General features: G+C 58.7%; 1 non-coding gene across 1 annotated transcript in view; it reads right to left on the bottom strand.

Annotated features, from left to right (window-relative positions):
• The window catches only part of LOC143749393 (18S ribosomal RNA), a 1,863-nt gene extending 237 nt beyond the window's left edge, over nucleotides 1–1,626 (bottom strand). The window contains exon 1 of the ribosomal RNA XR_013206960.1: nucleotides 1–1,626. This exon is cut by the window's left edge and continues 237 nt beyond it. This is a non-coding gene — a ribosomal RNA (18S ribosomal RNA).
• Between the last annotated feature and the right edge of the window lie 15,874 nt (nucleotides 1,627–17,500).

The following is a 17,500-nucleotide window of genomic DNA, read 5'->3' as shown; positions in this document are numbered from 1 at the left end:
TGATGGGAAACAGTTTCAATCCCCAGTCCCGATCACGAGCGGGGTTCAGCGGGTTACCCGCGCCTCTCGGCGCAGGGTAGGCACACGCTGATCCGCCCATTGTGGCGCGCGTGCAGCCCCGGACATCTAAGGGCATCACAGACCTGTTATTGCTCCATCTCGCGTGGCTGAACGCCACTTGTCCCTCTAAGAAGTTGGACGCCGACCGCTCGGGGCCGCGTAACTAGTTAGCATGCCGGAGTCTCGTTCGTTATCGGAATGAACCAGACAAATCGCTCCACCAACTAAGAACGGCCATGCACCACCACCCACAGAATCGAGAAAGAGCTATCAATCTGTCAATCCTTTCCGTGTCCGGGCCGGGTGAGCTTTCCCGTGTTGAGTCAAATTAAGCCGCAGGCTCCACTCCTGGTGGTGCCCTTCCGTCAATTCCTTTAAGTTTCAGCTTTGCAACCATACTCCCCCCGGAACCCAAAGACTCGTGGTTTCCCGCACGCTGCCCGGCGGGTCATGGGAATAACGCCGCCGGATCGCGGGTCGGCATCGTTTACGGTCGGAACTACGACGGTATCTGATCGTCTTCGAACCTCCGACTTTCGTTCTTGATTAATGAAAACATTCTTGGCAAATGCTTTCGCTCTCGTCCGTCTTGCGCCGGTCCAAGAATTTCACCTCTAGCGGCGCAATACGAATGCCCCCGGCCGTCCCTCTCAATCATGGCCCCGGGTTCCAGAAACCCACAAAATAGAACCGGAGTCCTATTCCATTATTCCTAGCTGCGGTATTCAGCGGCGACGGGCGGCCTGCTTTGAACACTCTAATTTTTTCAAAGTAAACGCTTCGGGCCCCGAGGACCGGACACCCAGTTAAGGGCATCCGGGGGGCGCCGTGAGGCAGGGGTCCGGGACAGGCGGTGGCTCGCCTTGCGGCGGACCGCCGGCCCGCTCCCGAGATCCAACTACGAGCTTTTTAACTGCAGCAACTTTAGTATACGCTATTGGAGCTGGAATTACCGCGGCTGCTGGCACCAGACTTGCCCTCCAATGGGTCCTCGCCCATGGGTTTAGGATACGCTCATTCCAATTACAGGGCCTCGAAAGAGACCTGTATTGTTATTTTTCGTCACTACCTCTCCGTGTCGGAAATGGGTAATTTGCGCGCCTGCTGCCTTCCTTGGATGTGGTAGCCGTTTCTCAGGCTCCCTCTCCGGAATCGAACCCTGATTCCCCGTTACCCGTGGTCACCATGGTAGGCGCCGAATGTACCATCGAAAGTTGATAGGGCAGACATTCGAATGAGTCGTCGCCGCCGCGGAGGGCGCGCGATCGGCCCGAGGTTATCTAGAGTCACCAAAGCGGCCGGGGCGGCCGGAGCCGCACCCGGATGGGTTTTGGATCTGATAAATGCACGCGTCCCCGACCCCCCGAGGGGAGCCGGGTCGGCGCTCGTTTGCATGTATTAGCTCTGGAATTGCCACAGTTATCCAAGTAGCGGGTGGAGCGATCAAAGGAACCATAACTGATTTAATGAGCCATTCGCAGTTTCACTGTACCGACCGTGTGCACTTAGACCTGCATGGCTTAATCTTTGAGACAAGCATATGCTACTGGCAGGATCAACCAGGTAAGCCGCCTTGGAAGGAGAACCGCGACACGCTGGCTTCCTACACACGGGTCTCGCTCCGCCTCGTGGCCTGGGGCCCGAGGACGGCGCGGCCGCTCATAGGGCGCGTGCGGAACCCTCCTCCTCGGCAGAGGTGGGGGGTTTGTGGCCGCTGGGTCGAGGCCGTAACCGGGAAGGGTGCTTTTCGGGCGGGGAGGAGCGAGGCGTAGGTCGGTCTCGAAGACTGGACCGGGGGGTGTCGGCCACCCCGACCGTCCGATTCCGGAACCCACGCGCCCGCGTCCGCCGCCGCCGTCGCGGACATTCGTTTCAGACGGGCCATCTGAGTCTCCCGAGGTCGACGCGGCCTGCTTTCCCCGGAGGGAGGCCGCGTCTAGCGTCGACGCGCAGAGCGGGGAGGAGCAAGCTGCCCAAAGCGGTCTCGCGACCGGGCAGGGGCCGTCCCCAGGCGCGTCCAAAGTTCCAATCGACCAGGCTACCCCGAAAGTGACGGCCCGGAGGAGGGGGAGCGCTCCTCCGGACCCCGGGCAACCCGGAGGCGCCCGTTTTTTTCTCGTCCGTTGCCTTTTCTCCGATACCTTGTCCGAGCGGGGCCGTTGTCCCCTCCTCGACAAAACCCCGAAGGGCCGTTTTAGGACCGTCTTTGCTCCGACAGGAGCTCCGTCGCCGGGGACGGATTCTCACGTGCCCGAGACAGAGGCACTCTCCCCGGTCGCCAGCCGGGGAGACTCGTGTACGCGGTGACCCGGGTGAACCGCACCGTTTCGGACTCTGTCCGTTTCTTTAGGAGGATCGCCTGCCTGCCTCCTTCCGCGGGCCGCCCGCCTTCTCTCACCTTGTCCGAGCAGGGCGCTTGTCCCCTCCTCGACAAAACCCCGAAGGGCCGTTTTAGGACCGTCTTTGCTCCGACCGGAGCTCCGTCACCGCCGACGGATTCGTACGTGCCCGACACCTAGGCACTCTCCCCGGTTGCCAGCCGGAGAGTCTCGCGTACGTGGGAATCTGGGTGGACCGCACCGTTTTGGACTCTGTCCGTTTTTTTTTCTTCGCCCTTTCCTCCGTGGGCGCCCGCCCTCCGTCACCTTGTCCGAGCGGGAGCGTTTGTCGCCCTCCTCGACAAAACCCCCAAGGTCCGTTTTAGGACCGACGTCGCTCCGAAGGGAGCTCCGTCACGCGGACGGATTTGACCGTGCCCGAACCCGAGGCACTCTCCCTGGGAGTCTTCCAGGGAGGTTGGTCGTTGTGGGAATCTCGTTCGTCTGCAACGGACGGTGTCCGTTTTCAAAAAGTTTTCGGAGGTGCACCTTCCTCCGTCGCTCCAGGGGTGAGTCAAGCCCCCGGAGTCGTTTCGCCCTTTACCCAGACCGACAAGCGTATGGTTCTTTTTTTTTTTTTTTACCTCGGGATCGACCCCGGACGGCGAACCACCACGCGCGGGTTTCCTACACACGGGTCTCGCTCCGCTCGGCCCTGGGGCTCGAGGCGGCACGGCCGCTCATAGGGCGCGTGAGGAACCGTCCGTCAGGCGGGGCCAGGGTGGGAGGCCTCTGGATCAAGGCCGTAACCGGGAAAGGTGCTTTTCGGGCGGGGAGGAGCGGGGCGAAGGTCGGGCTCGAAGACTGGACCGGGGGGTGTCGGCCACCCCGACCGTCCGATTCCGAATTCCACGCGCCCGCGTCCGCCGCCGCCGTCGCGGACATTCGTTTCAGACGGGCCATCTGAGTCTCCCGAGAGTCGACACGGCCTGCTTTCCCCGGAGGGAGGCCGCGTCTAGCGTCGACGCGCAGAGCGGGGAGGAGCAAGCTGCCCAAAGCGGTCTCGCGACCGGGCAGGGGCCGTCCCCAGGCGCGTCCAAAGTTCCAATCGACCAGGCAACCCTGACAGTGACGGCCCGAAGGAGAGGGTGCGCCCCTCCGGGCCCCAGGCAACCCGGAGGCGCCCGTCTTCCGTTAACCTTGTCCGAGAAGAGTGTGGCGACGGTCCCCCACCTCCTCTACAACACCCCTAGCGTCCGTGTTCGGACCGTCTTTGCTCCAGCAGGAGCGCCATCAAGCGTACGGATCTGACTTTGAGCAGGCCACGGTCGGGTCTGCGAGCACAGGGCTCTCGTTTGCATGCAAGATCTTGGACACTGTCCATTTTCTTACGAGGAGTGTTGTGTGTCTTTCACCCTCTGCTCGCCCAGGACGGTGCACCTTCACACACTGGATGCACGCCCAGGGCACCGGCGGTGAGTCTGGGTGTCCAAACCAGCCCCCGCGTTTACTGGAAGTCTCGCCCGCACAGAGTGCATTTTATCTGGGCTGAGCCAGACCGCTTCCCCACCCGGTCTGACCACCACGGTTCTCTGTTCCGTGGACCTCATTCGATCGGACACTGTCCGTAATTTCATTTTTCTTTCGGAGGTGCACCTTCCTCCGTCGCTCCAGGGGTGTCTCAAGCCCCTGGAGTCGTTTTGCCGTTTACCCAGACCGACGGTTCGACAAGCATATGGTTTTTGTTTTAGCCCGGGATCAAAGGAGCCCCGGGACGGACGAACCTGCGACGCGCGGGTTTCCTACACACGGGTCTCGCTCCGCTCGGGCCTGGGCTCGAGGCGGCACGGCCGCTCATAGGGCGCGTGAGGAACCGTCCGCCCGTGAGGGCGGGGGGGTGGTAGGCCTCTGGATCGAGGCCGTAACGGGGAAGGGTGCTTTTCAAAGCGGGTGGGAGGCGCGGGGCGAAGTCAGGCTCTGTGCCGTGATGGGGGGCCCCCAACGAAACCCCGCCAACCGTCAAAGCCTGACGACGGTCCCGACGTCACCGCTGCGGACATCCGTTTTCAGACGGGCCATCTGAGTCTCCCGAGGTCGACGCGGCCTGCTTTCCCCGGAGGGAGGCCGCGTCTCGAGTCGACGCGCAAAGCGGGGAGGAGCAAGCTGCCCATAGCGGTCTCGCGACCGGGCAGGGGCCGTCCCCAGGCGCGTCCAAAGTTCCAATCGACCAGTCAACCCTGACAGCGACGGCCCGAAGGAGAGGGTGCACCCCTCCGGGCCCCAGGCAACCCGGAGGCGCCCGTCTACCGTTACCTTGTCCGAGGAGAGTCTGGGTGTCCAAACCAGACCCGCGCGTTTCCTGGAAGTCTCGCCCGCACAGAGTGCACTTTATCTGGGCTGGGTCAGATCGTTTCCCAACCCGGTCTGACCACCACGGTTCTCACTTTTTCAAATTTGACTCCAGAGTCAGGCCCGCCAAGGGGACTTTGAGCTTGATTCGTGCCCAGGAAGTCTGCACCCTTCCTGGGATGCAGTTAGAGAAGAAAACCAGCAGCCGTCATTTTCCTGGAGGTTTCGTACATGCAGAGATCCACCGCCGCGGTGGTGATTGAATTCTTTCTCTCCCCAGCGCAACATGACCGGGCTTTTTTTTTTTCCTGGGGGCCCTCTCCCACCAGGACTTCCAGAGCTCCACCGCGCGCACTGTGTAATCTGGATTTTATACCCAAGCAGAGAGACTCTGAGCGGGGGGCTCATGGTGGTCTGTTAATGGGTTCTGTGTGCCCTCCACCGCACTACTTCCCCTCTCCCGATAAAGACCCCAAGGTCCGTTTTAGGACCGTCTTTTCTCCAGAAGGAGCTCCAGGGGTGTGGAGCGAATCTGAATCTGACCCAGGACGGCGCACCCTCCCTGGGATGGCCAGGGAGGTTCTGAGATCGTGGAGCTCTGATCACACGGCAACATTTTGGACTCTTGTCAATTTTTCAAATTTGACTCCAGAGTCAGGCCCGCCAAGGGGACTTTGAGCTTGATTAGTGCCCAGGAAGTCTGCACCCTTCCTGGGATGCAGTTAGGGAAGAAAACCAGCAGCCGTCATTTTCCTGGAGGTTTCGTACATGCAGAGATCCACCGCCGCGGTGGAGATTGAATTATTTCTCTCCCCAGTCAGAGCGTACCCCGGCCGGGCTTTTATTTTTTTCCCTGGGGGTCCCACCAGGACTTCCAGAGCTCCACCGTGCGCACTGTGTAATCTGGATTTTTATACCCAAGCAGAGAGACTCTGAGCGGGGGGCTCACGGAGGTCTGTTAATGGGTTCTGTGTGCCCTCCACCGCACTACTTCCCCTTCCCGATAAAGACCCCAAGGTCCGTTTTAAGACCGTCTTTTCTCCAGAAGGAGCTCCAGGGGTGGGGAGCGAATCTGAATCTGACCCAGGACGGCGCACCCTCCCTGGGATGGCCAGGGAGGTTCTGAGATCGTGGAGCTCTGATCACACGGCAACATTTTGGACTCTGTCAATTTTTCAAATTTGACTCCAGAGTCAGGCCCGCCAAGGGGACTTTGAGCTTGATTTGTGCCCAGGAAGTCTGCACCCTTCCTGGGATGCATTTAGAGAAGAAAACCAGCAGCCGTCATTTTCCTGGAGGTTTCGTACATGCAGAGATCCACCGCCGCGGTTGGAGATTGAATTATTTCTCTCCCCAGTCAGAGCGTACCCCGGCCGGGCTTTTATTTTTTTTCCCTGGGGGTCCCACCAGGACTTCCAGAGCTCCACCGTGCGCACTGTGTAATCTGGATTTTTATACCCAAGCAGAGAGACTCTGAGCGGGGGGCTCACGGAGGTCTGTTAATGGGTTCTGTGTGCCCTCCACCGCATTACTTCCCCTCCCCGATAAAGACCCCAAGGTCCGTTTCAGGACCATCTTTTCTCCAGAAGGAGCTCCAGGGGTTGGGGGCGAATCTGAATCTGAACCAGGACGGCGCACCCTCCCTGGGATGGCCAGAAAGGTCTGATACCATGGAAGCTCTGAACCCACAGCAACCTTTTGACTCCAGAGTCATGCCCGCCATGGGGGCTTTGGATTCGATTCGTGCCCAGGAAGGCTGCACCCTTCCTGGGAAGCACTTAGAGAAGTAAACCAGCAGCCGTCATTTTCCTGGATGTTTCGTACATGCAGTGATCCACCCCCGCGGTGGAGATTGAATTCTTTCTCTCCCCAGCCAGAGCACACCCCGGCCGGGCTTTTTTTTCCCCTGGGGGCCGTCTCCCACCAGGACTTCCAGAGCTCCACCGAGCGCACTGTGTAATCTGTATTTTTATACCCACGCAGAGAGACTCCGAGCGGGGCTCACGACGGTCTGTTCATGGGTTGTGCGTGCCCTCCACCGCTCTACTTCCCTTCCCCGATAAAGCCCCGAAGGTCCGTTTCAGGACCGTCTTTTCTCCAGATGGAGCTCCAGCGGGTGGCGGGCGAATCTGACTCTGGCCCAGGACGGTGCACCCTCCCTGGGCTAGCCAGGGAGGTCGTAGAGCATGGAGCTTTGAACCCACAGCAACTTTTTGGACTCGGTCAATTTTTTTCGAATTTGACTCCAGAGTCAAGCCCGCCATGGGCGTTTGAGCTTGCTTCGTGCCCAGGAAGGCTTCTCCACCTCCTCTACAAAAGCCTGAAGGGACGTTTTAGGACCGTCTTTGCTCCACACAGAGCTCCAGGGAGGGCGGGGGAATCTGACTCTTGCCCAGGACGGTGCACCCTCCCTGGGACGGCCAATGAGGTCGTAGAGCATGGAGCTCTGAACGCACCGCAACTTTTTTGGACTTTGTCATTTTCAAGAGCTTGGCTTCAGGGTCATTTTCTCCACGGGCTTTGGGCTTTATTCGTGCCCGGGAGAGGTGCGCTTTGCCTGGGATGGACTTTTTCAGAAGAACGGGCCCGTCTTTTCCTGGAGGTTTCATGTTTTTAAGAGCTCCGCCGTGGCGGAGATTGAACTCGCTCACCCAGCCAGAGTGCAGCCTCTCCGGCTTGGTCCACTGCCTTGAAGGCCCTGGAGCTTTGAGACCACAGCAACATCGTGGACTCTGTCATTTGTAAGAGCTTGTCTCCTCCACAGAAGCCCGAAGGGCCGTTTTAGGACCGTCTTTGCTCCAATATGAGCTCCAGGGAGGGCGGGCGAATATGACTCTGGCCCAGGACGGTCCACCCTCCCTGGGCTTCCCAGTGAGGTCCGAGAGCATGGAGCTCTGAACGCACCGCAACTTTTTTGGACTTTGTCATTTTCAAGAGCTTGGTTTCAGGGTCATTTTCTCCATGGGCTTTGGGCTTTATTCGTGCCCAGGAGAGGTGCGCTTTGCCTGGGAAGGACTTTTTCAGAAGAACGGGCCCGACTTTTCCTGGAGGTTTCATGTATTTAAGAGCTCCACCGTGGCGGAGATTGAACTCGCTCACCCAGCCAGAGTGCAACCTCTCCGGCTTGGTCCACTGCCTTGAAGGCCCTGGAGCTTTCAGTCCACAGCAACATCGTGGACTCTGTCATTTTTAAAGCTCGGCATTCCACCGTGGGCGTTTGAGCTTTATTCGTGCCCAGGAGAGATGCACCCACCCTGGGATGGACATTAGAGGAAAATCAGCCCGTCTTTTCCTGGAGGTTTCATGGTTTTAAGAGCTCCACCTTGGCGGAGATTGAACTCGCTCACCCAGCCAGAGTGCAACCTCTCCGGCTTGGTCCACTGCCTTGAAGGCCCTGGAGCTTTCAGACCACAGCAACATCGTGGACTCTGTCATTTGTAAGAGCTTGTCTCCTCTACAGAAGCCCAAAGGGACGTTTTAGGACCGTCTTTGCTCCATACGGAGCTCCAGGGAGGGCGGGCGAATCTGACTCTTGCCCAGGACGGTGCACCCTCCCTGGGTCGGCCAATGAGGTCTTAGAGCATGGAGCTCTGAACGCACCGCAACTTTTTGGACTTTGTCATTTTCGAGAGCTTGGCTTCAGGGTCATTTTCTCCATGGGCTTTGGGCTTTATTCGTGTCCAGGAGAGATGCACCCACCCTGGGATGGACATTAGAGGAAAATTAGCCCGTCTTTTCCTGGAGGTTTCATGGTTTTAAGAGCTCCACCTTGGCGGAGATTGAACTCGCTCACCCAGCCAGAGTGCAACCTCTCCGGCTTGGTCCACTGCCTTGAAGGCCCTGGAGCTTTCAGACCACAGCAACATCGTGGACTCTGTCATTTGTAAGAGCTTGTCTCCTCTACAGAAGCCCGAAGGGACGTTTTAAGACCGTCTTTGCTCCACACGGAGCTCCAGGGAGGGCGGGCGAATCTGACTCTTGCCCAGGACGGTGCACCCTCCCTGGGTCGGCCAATGAGGTCTTAGAGCATGGAGCTCTGAACGCACCGCAACTTTTTGGACTTTGTCATTTTCGAGAGCTTGGCTTCAGGGTCATTTTCTCCATGGGCTTTGGGCTTTATTCGTGTCCAGGAGAGATGCACCCACCCTGGGATGGACATTAGAGGAAAATCAGCCCGTCTTTTCCTGGAGGTTTCATGGTTTTAAGAGCTCCACCTTGGCGGAGATTGAACTCGCTCACCCAGCCAGAGTGCAACCTCTCCGGCTTGGTCCACTGCCTTGAAGGCCCTGGAGCTTTCAGACCACAGCAACATCGTGGACTCTGTCATTTGAAAGAGCTTGTCTCCTCTACAGAAGCCCAAAGGGACGTTTTAGGACCGTCTTTGCTCCATACGGAGCTCCAGGGAGGGCGGGCGAATCTGACTCTTGCCCAGGACGGTGCACCCTCCCTGGGTCGGCCAATGAGGTCTTAGAGCATGGAGCTCTGAACGCACCGCAACTTTTTGGACTTTGTCATTTTCGAGAGCTTGGCTTCAGGGTTCATTTTCTCCATGGGCTTTGGGCTTTATTCGTGTCCAGGAGAGATGCACCGACCCTGGGATGGACATTAGAGGAAAATCAGCCCGTCTTTTCCTGGAGGTTTCATGGTTTTAAGAGCTCCACCTTGGCGGAGATTGAACTCCCTCACCCAGCCAGAGTGCAACCTCTCCGGCTTGGTCCACTGCCTTGAAGGCCCTGGAGCTGTCAGACCACAGCAACATCGTGGACTCTGTCATTTGAAAGAGCTTGTCTCCTCTACAGAAGCCCAAAGGGACGTTTTAAGACCGTCTTTGCTCCATACGGAGCTCCAGGGAGGGCGGGCGAATCTGACTCTTGCCCAGGACGGTCCACCCTCCCTGGGCTTCCCAGTGAGGTCCGAGAGCATGGAGCTCTGAAAGAGCCGCAACTTTTTTGGACTTTGTCATTTTCGAGAGCTTGGTTTCAGGGTCATTTTCTCCATGGGCTTTGGGCTTTATTCGTGCCCAGGAGAGGTGCACCCACCCTGGGATGGACATTAGAGGAAAATCAGACCGTCTTTTCCTGGAGGTTTCATGGTTTTAAGAGCTCCACCGTGGCGGAGATTGAACTCGCTCACCCAGCCAGAGTGCAACCTCTCCGGCTTGGTCCACTGCCTTGAAGGCCCTGGAGCTTTCAGACCACAGCAACATCGTGGACTCTGTCATTTGAAAGAGCTTGTCTCCTCTACAGAAGCCCAAAGGGACGTTTTAGGACCGTCTTTGCTCCATACGGAGCTCCAGGGAGGGCGGGCGAATCTGACTCTTGCCCAGGACGGTCCACCCTCCCTGGGCTTCCCAGTGAGGTCCGAGAGCATGGAGCTCTGAAAGAGCCGCAACTTTTTTGGACTTTGTCATTTTCGAGAGCTTGGTTTCAGGGTCATTTTCTCCATGGGCTTTGGGCTTTATTCGTGCCCAGGAGAGGTGCACCCACCCTGGGATGGACATTAGAGGAAAATCAGACCGTCTTTTCCTGGAGGTTTCATGGTTTTAAGAGCTCCACCGTGGCGGAGATTGAACTCGCTCACCCAGCCAGAGTGCAACCTCTCCGGCTTGGTCCACTGCCTTGAAGGCCCTGGAGCTTTCAGACCACAGCAACATCGTGGACTCTGTCATTTGAAAGAGCTTGTCTCCTCTACAGAAGCCCAAAGGGACGTTTTAGGACCGTCTTTGCTCCATACGGAGCTCCAGGGAGGGCGGGCGAATCTGACTCTTGCCCAGGACGGTCCACCCTCCCTGGGCTTCCCAGTGAGGTCCGAGAGCATGGAGCTCTGAAAGCACCGCAACTTTTTTGGACTTTGTCATTTTCAAGAGCTTGGTTTCAGGGTCATTTTCTCCATGGGCTTTGGGCTTTATTCGTGCCCAGGAGAGGTGCACCCACCCTGGGATGGACATTAGAGGAAAATCAGACCGTCTTTTCCTGGAGGTTTCATGGTTTTAAGAGCTCCACCGTGGCGGAGATTGAACTCGCTCACCCAGCCAGAGTGCAACCTCTACGGCTTGGTCCACTGCCTTGAAGGCCCTGGAGCTTTCAGTCCACAGCAACATCGTGGACTCTGACATTTTTAAAGCTCGGCATTCCACCGTGGGCGTTTGAGCTTTATTCGTGCCCAGGAGAGATGCACCCACCCTGGGATGGACATTAGAGGAAAATCAGCCCGTCTTTTCCTGGAGGTTTCATGTTTTTAAGAGCTCCACCGTGGCGGAGATTGAACTCGCTCACCCAGCCAGAGTGCAACCTCTCCGTTTTGGTCCACTGCCTTGAAGGCCCTGGAGCTTTGAGACCACAGCAACATCGTGGACTTTGTCATTCAAAAGAGTTTGTCTCCTCTACAGAAGCCCAAAGGGACGTTTTAGGACCGTCTTTGCTCCACACGGAGCTCCAGGGAGGGCGGGAGAATCTGACTCTTGCCCAGGACGGTGCACCCTCCCTGGGACGGCCAATGAGGTCGTAGAGCATGGAGCTCTGAACGCACCGCAACTTTTTTGGACTTTGTCATTTTCAAGAGCTTGGCTTCAGGGTCATTTTCTCCATGGGCTTTGGGCTTTATTCGTGCCCAGGAGAGATGCACCCACCCTGGGATGGACTTTAGAGGAAAATCAGACCGTCTTTTCCTGGAGGTTTCATGGTTTTAAGAGCTCCACCGTGGCGGAGATTAAACTCGCTCACCCAGCCAGAGTGCAACCTCTACGGCTTGGTCCACTGCCTTGAAGGCCCTGGAGCTTTCAGTCCACAGCAACATCGTGGACTCTGTCATTTTTAAAGCTCGGCATTCCACCGTGGGCGTTTGAGCTTTATTCGTGCCCAGGAGAGATGCACCCACCCTGGGATGGACATTAGAGGAAAATCAGCCCGTCTTTTCCTGGAGGTTTCATGGTTTTAAGAGCTCCACCTTGGCGGAGATTGAACTCGCTCACCCAGCCAGAGTGCAACCTCTACGGCTTGGTCCACTGCCCTGAAGGTCCTGGAGCTTTGAGACCACAGCAACATCGTGGACTCTGTCATGTTTAAAGCCTGGCATTTGAGCTTTTATTCGTGCCCAGGAGAGCTGCACCTCACCTGGGATTCAGATTTTTAGAAAATCAGCCCGTCTCTTCCTGGATGTTTCATGTTTTTTCCAGTTACTCCCCAGCCAGAGTGCAGTCTCTCTGGCTTTGCTCTCTGCCTTGAAGGGGCCCTGGTGCTCAGGACTCCCAGTGATCCAACTCGGTCATTTTCAACCTCCCTCCCCAGCCAGGGTGCCACCTGGCTGGGCTTGGATTGCTCCCGGAGGCCCTCTCCCTCCAGGGCTCCATGGCACTGGCAAAATTCAGATTTTATCCCACCCAACCAGAGTGCCACCTGGGCTGGGCTTGGATTGCTCCTGGAGGCCCTCTCCCTCCAGGGCTCCATGGCACTGGCAAAATTCAGATTTTATCCCACCCAACCAGAGTGCCACCTGGGCTGGGCTTGGATTGCTCCTGGAGGCCCTCTCCCTCCAGAGCTCCATGGCACTGGCAAAATTCAGATTTTATCCCACCCAACCAGAGTGCCACCTGGGCTGGGCTTGGATTGCTCCTGGAGGCCCTCTCCCTCCAGAGCTCCATGGCACTGGCAAAATTCAGATTTTATCCCACCCAACCAGAGTGCCACCTGGGCTGGGCTTGGATTGCTCCTGGAGGCCCTGTCCCTCCAGAGCTCCATGGCACTGGCAAAATTCAGATTTTATCCCACCCAACCAGAGTGCCACCTGGGCTGGGCTTGGATTGCTCCTGGAGGCCCTCTCCCTCCAGAGCTCCATGGCACTGGCAAAATTCAGATTTTATCCCACCCAACCAGAGTGCCACCTGGGCTGGGCTTGGATTGCTCCTGGAGGCCCTCTCCCTCCAGAGCTCCATGGCACTGGCAAAATTCAGATTTTATCCCACCCAACCAGAGTGCCACCTGGCTGGGCTTGGATTGCTCCTGGAGGCCCTGTCCCTCCAGAGCTCCATGGCACTGGCAAAATTCAGATTTTATCCCACCCAACCAGAGTGCCACCTGGGCTGGGCTTGGATTGCTCCTGGAGGCCCTCTCCCTCCAGAGCTCCATGGCACTGGCAAAATTCAGATTTTATCCCACCCAACCAGAGTGCCACCTGGCTGGGCTTGGATTGCTCCTGGAGGCCCTGTCCCTCCAGAGCTCCATGGCACTGGCAAAATTCAGATTTTATCCCACCCAACCAGAGTGCCACCTGGGCTGGGCTTGGATTGCTCCTGGAGGCCCTCTCCCTCCAGAGCTCCATGGCACTGGCAAAATTCAGATTTTATCCCACCCAACCAGAGTGCCACCTGGCTGGGCTTGGATTGCTCCTGGAGGCCCTGTCCCTCCAGAGCTCCATGGCACTGGCAAAATTCAGATTTTATCCCACCCAACCAGAGTGCCACCTGGGCTGGGCTTGGATTGCTCCTGGAGGCCCTCTCCCTCCAGAGCTCCATGGCACTGGCAAAATTCAGATTTTATCCCACCCAACCAGAGTGCCTCCTGGCTGGGCTTGGATTGCTCCTGGAGGCCCTGTCCCTCCAGAGCTCCATGGCACTGGCAAAATTCAGATTTTATCCCACCCAACCAGAGTGCCACCTGGGCTGGGCTTGGATTGCTCCTGGAGGCCCTCTCCCTCCAGAGCTCCATGGCACTGGCAAAATTCAGATTTTATCCCACCCAACCAGAGTGCCACCTGGCTGGGCTTGGATTGCTCCTGGAGGCCCTGTCCCTCCAGAGCTCCATGGCACTGGCAAAATTCAGATTTTATCCCACCCAACCAGAGTGCCACCTGGGCTGGGCTTGGATTGCTCCTGGAGGCCCTCTCCCTCCAGAGCTCCATGGCACTGGCACAATTCAGATTTTATCCCACCCAGAGTGCCTCCTGGCTGGGCTTGGATTGGATTGCTCCTGGAGGCCCTCCGAGGGTGGTGGTGGTGTGTGTGTGTGTGTGTGTGTGTGTGTGTGTGTGTGTGTGTGTGTGTGTGTGTGTGCCTCCACCACACTCCCTCGCCATACAACCCCTGTGGTCAGTTTTAGGACCGTCTCGGCTCCAGACGAGGCACCCGGGGCGGCGGGCGAACCTGCGTCTGGCCCAGGACGGACCGACCTCTTCGGGGCTGGTCGGGAAGGACCGAGCGCCTGGGTCTTCCGGTCACCGCCAACGTTTGGCACTTAGGTTTTGGAGCGAGCTCGGCTCTGGAGCTCAGCCAACCCCACCGAGGAGGACCGAGCCGTGCCCAGGGATCGAGCCACCCGGGGCGGGCGAGAGACCTCCGTGGAGAGACGAGCCCCCAGGGCCAAGCCACGCTCCCAGGGAGAAAGGGGGGCAAGCGCGCGCGCACACACACACACACACACACACACACACTCCCCTTCTCCCCATAACCCAAATGGCTCGTTGCAGGACACCCTTTGCTCCGGCAGTTCCTCCAGAACCGCGGGGCTGGGCGCTTTAAGCCGGGTATGAAGCACCGAGCTCGGCCCGCGGGCGGGCCGCCGACGAGCGCCTGCAGTTTGCAGGATGGTAACCCACTGCAAACGGCTTTAAACGGCCGTAACTCGGCGAAGCCGCGTCCGATCGACGCCAAATTTTTATCGTGTTTAGAGCGGGACGAGAGCTTTCCAACGAGACCACCCGCAGCTCCGGGGGCCCCCGGGGGCCCGAGATACAGCGCCGCGAAAGCGAAAAACGCGAATATCTCGGCGAAAACTCGACGGATTCGGCGGGCACCGAGCTCGTTGGAAGCGTCTAGTCGAGACGAACAAAACGGTACCGGTTTGGTGAATTTTGGTGGTGTTTTCGCGGAGATATCGGCCGAAAACCACCGGGCGCGCTTCAAAATGGCGGCCGCCGATGACGTCACGGCCTCGGAACAAAATCGCCCGTATCTCGGGAACGCGAAGACCCAGAGAGCTCAAATTCGGGTGAGGGGGTCCCAGTAGGGCCCTTGCTCGAACCCTGGAGTGACGGGCCTCGGGAGCGCCCCCTACGGGATCGCCGTTCGCTGGGACCCCCGACTTTGGACGGCTGTAACTCGGGGACCCGGGCGAGTTGGACCTCGGGGGTGGGCTCTTTCGAAAGGCCTCGTCCGGCACTACGATCTATTAGAGTTTGGGGAATATTGGGCCGGGGGTTCCCGAGATATAAGCCCGTAAAGGTGCGCCTTTGACCGGGCGTAACTCCCTGGCCCGACGGCCCTCGGGGACGTGGGTGGGCTCGTTGGATAGGCCCCCTCGAGCCCTACGAGCGACCCGAGTTTGGAATTTTTTCGCCGCGTGCTTGTCGAGATATTCGCGAAAAACAAAAAATTTCCCCACCACGCTGCGCTCGTGGCTGACACCCACGTCTCCGACGGGACTCCCGGGACCGCGGGGGGCGACCTGACCGTGCCCGAGAAAGGTGAACCTTCCCGGGACCGCCGCCAGAGCCTCAGGGGCCCCGGAAGTCCCGGCCCACTGCAGGTTTTGGACTCTGAGGCGTTTTTCGGACCGGGAAAAGGGCACCGACTTTGGGCGGCTGTGGCTCGGGGACCCGGCCGCCTAGAGACTCCAAACTCGGGTCAAAGTAGGGTCTCGGTGGGCCCCTTCCGACGAGCCCGCCCCGGAGCTCCGGTGCCCCCCGGTCCCGGAGAAAAGTGGCCCGACGGGACGGCGCGCGCCTCGGAAGGAAAGGTCCCAGGGGCCCGGGGAGGCTGGGTCAGAGGGGGCCCGGAGGGATCCCCCGACCCCCGAAAGGGCGAGACTCTGGGACCTCCCCTTCCCGAGATACGGGCCGCTTTTTCAAAAAGTCCCTCGCGCGTTACCGGGCCTATCTCGGGACCGGGGGGTCCCAGAGGCCGGGGACGGCGGGTGGTGAGGGGACCCCGGGGGACCCTACTTCTCCCGCCGTCTCGAACCCCGGGGACCTCCCGGTCCCGAGATACGGCCACTTCCTGTCCGGATTCGACCGGGCGTAACTCGGAGAGGAGGCCGAGTTGGGGCTCCGGACTCTGGGGGTGGGGGGAGTACGACGAGACCCCCCGACACCGGGCGTAAGGGGGCCGGACTCTGCTCGGTTCCCGAGATACGGTCACTTCCTGTCCAGGTTTGATCGGGCGTATCTCGAAAAGTAAGCCGAGTTGGGACTCCAAACTCTGGGCGTGGGGGGTGCTCGAGGACACCCCCCTGTGCCCAGCGTACGGAGCCCCAACTCGGCTTGGTTCCAGAGATATGCCACCTCAAATTTGGAACTTTGACCGGACCTAACTCGAAAAGTAAGCCGAGTTGGGGCTCCATACTCTGGGCGTGGGGGGTGCTCGAGGACACCCCCCTGTGCCCCGCGTATGGAGCCCCAACTCGGCTTGGCTCCAGAGATATGCCACCTCAAATTCTGAACTTTGACCGGACCTAACTCGAAAAGTAAGCCGAGTTGGGGCTCCATGCTCCGGGCGTGGGGGGTGCTCGATGACACCCCCCTGTGCCCAGCGTATGGAGCCCCAACTCGGCTCGGTTCCCGAGATACGCTCACTTCCTGTCCAGGTTTGACCGGGCGTATCTCGAAAAGTAAGCCGAGTTGGGACTCCAAACTGTGGGCGTGGGGGGTGCTCGAGGACATCCCCCTGTGCCCAGCGTATGGAGCCCCAAATCGGCTTGGTTCCGGAGATGTGCCACCTCAAATTCTGAACTTTGACCGGACCTAACTCGAAAAGTTAGCCGAGTTGGGGCTCCATACTCTGGGCGTGGGGGGACCACTATGAGACCCCCCTGTGCCCAGAGTATGGAGCCCCAACTCGGCTTGGTTCCAGAGATGTGCCACCTCAAAGTTGGAACTTTGACCGGACCTAACTCGAAAAGTTAGCCGAGTTGGGGCTCCATACTCTGGGCGTGGGGGGACCACTATGAGACCCCCCCGTGCCCAGAGTATGGAGCCCCAACTCGGCTTCAGCACTGAGATACACCGGTTCAAACAAATGCACTCTGGTCAACCCTACCTTAAGAGAGTCCCAGTTAGTCCCACCGTTTACCCGGCTCCGGGAACCGGACGATTTGGGGCTCCAGACTCTGGGCGTGGGGGGGCGACCCGCGTCCCCAGAGTTCGGAGGCCCGACTCGGCTCGGCTCCAGAGATACGCCACCTCAAAAGTTGGAACTTTGACCGGACGTAACTATAAAAGTAAGCCGAGTTGGGGCTCCATACTCTGGGCGTGGGGGGTGCTCGAGGAGACCCCCCTGTGCCCAGAGTATGGAGCTCCAATTCGGCGTGGTTTCCGAGATACGCCCGGTCAAACCTGGACAGGAAGTGGCCGTATCTCGGAATCGGAATGTCCCAGGAGCTGGGGACGGTGGGGTCTGAAGGGGCCCTATGGGCCCTCCCCATGCCCGGAGTATGGAGCTCCAAGTCGGCGTGGTTTTCGAGATACACCCGGTCAAAGTCCCATCTCTGACCGAGCATAACTCAGGAACCAAGCCGATTTGGGGCTCCATACTCTGGGGTCATGGGGGGCCCAAGGGTGCCTCCCCATGCCCGGAGTATGGAGCCCCAAGTCGGCGTGGTTTCTGAGATACACCCGGTCAAAGTCCCATATCTGACCGGGCGTAACTCGGGAACCAAGCCGACTTGGGGCTCCATACTCTGGGGTCATATAGCACAACGATCTGATGTACATTACAGATATTAATTATGCAAAATTGGCATAAAATCAAACTGTCCACAAAGAGCTCCGTCAAATAAGTTGCAGGT

This window comes from Siphateles boraxobius, unplaced genomic scaffold (assembly GCF_051911475.1).
Source record: "Siphateles boraxobius isolate OS27281-9 unplaced genomic scaffold, OSU_SipBor_1 245, whole genome shotgun sequence".
Taxonomy (NCBI): Eukaryota; Metazoa; Chordata; class Actinopteri; order Cypriniformes; family Leuciscidae; genus Siphateles; species Siphateles boraxobius.
The sequence above is the reverse complement of the archived record's forward strand: the minus strand, read 5'-3'. Positions and strand labels throughout refer to the sequence as shown.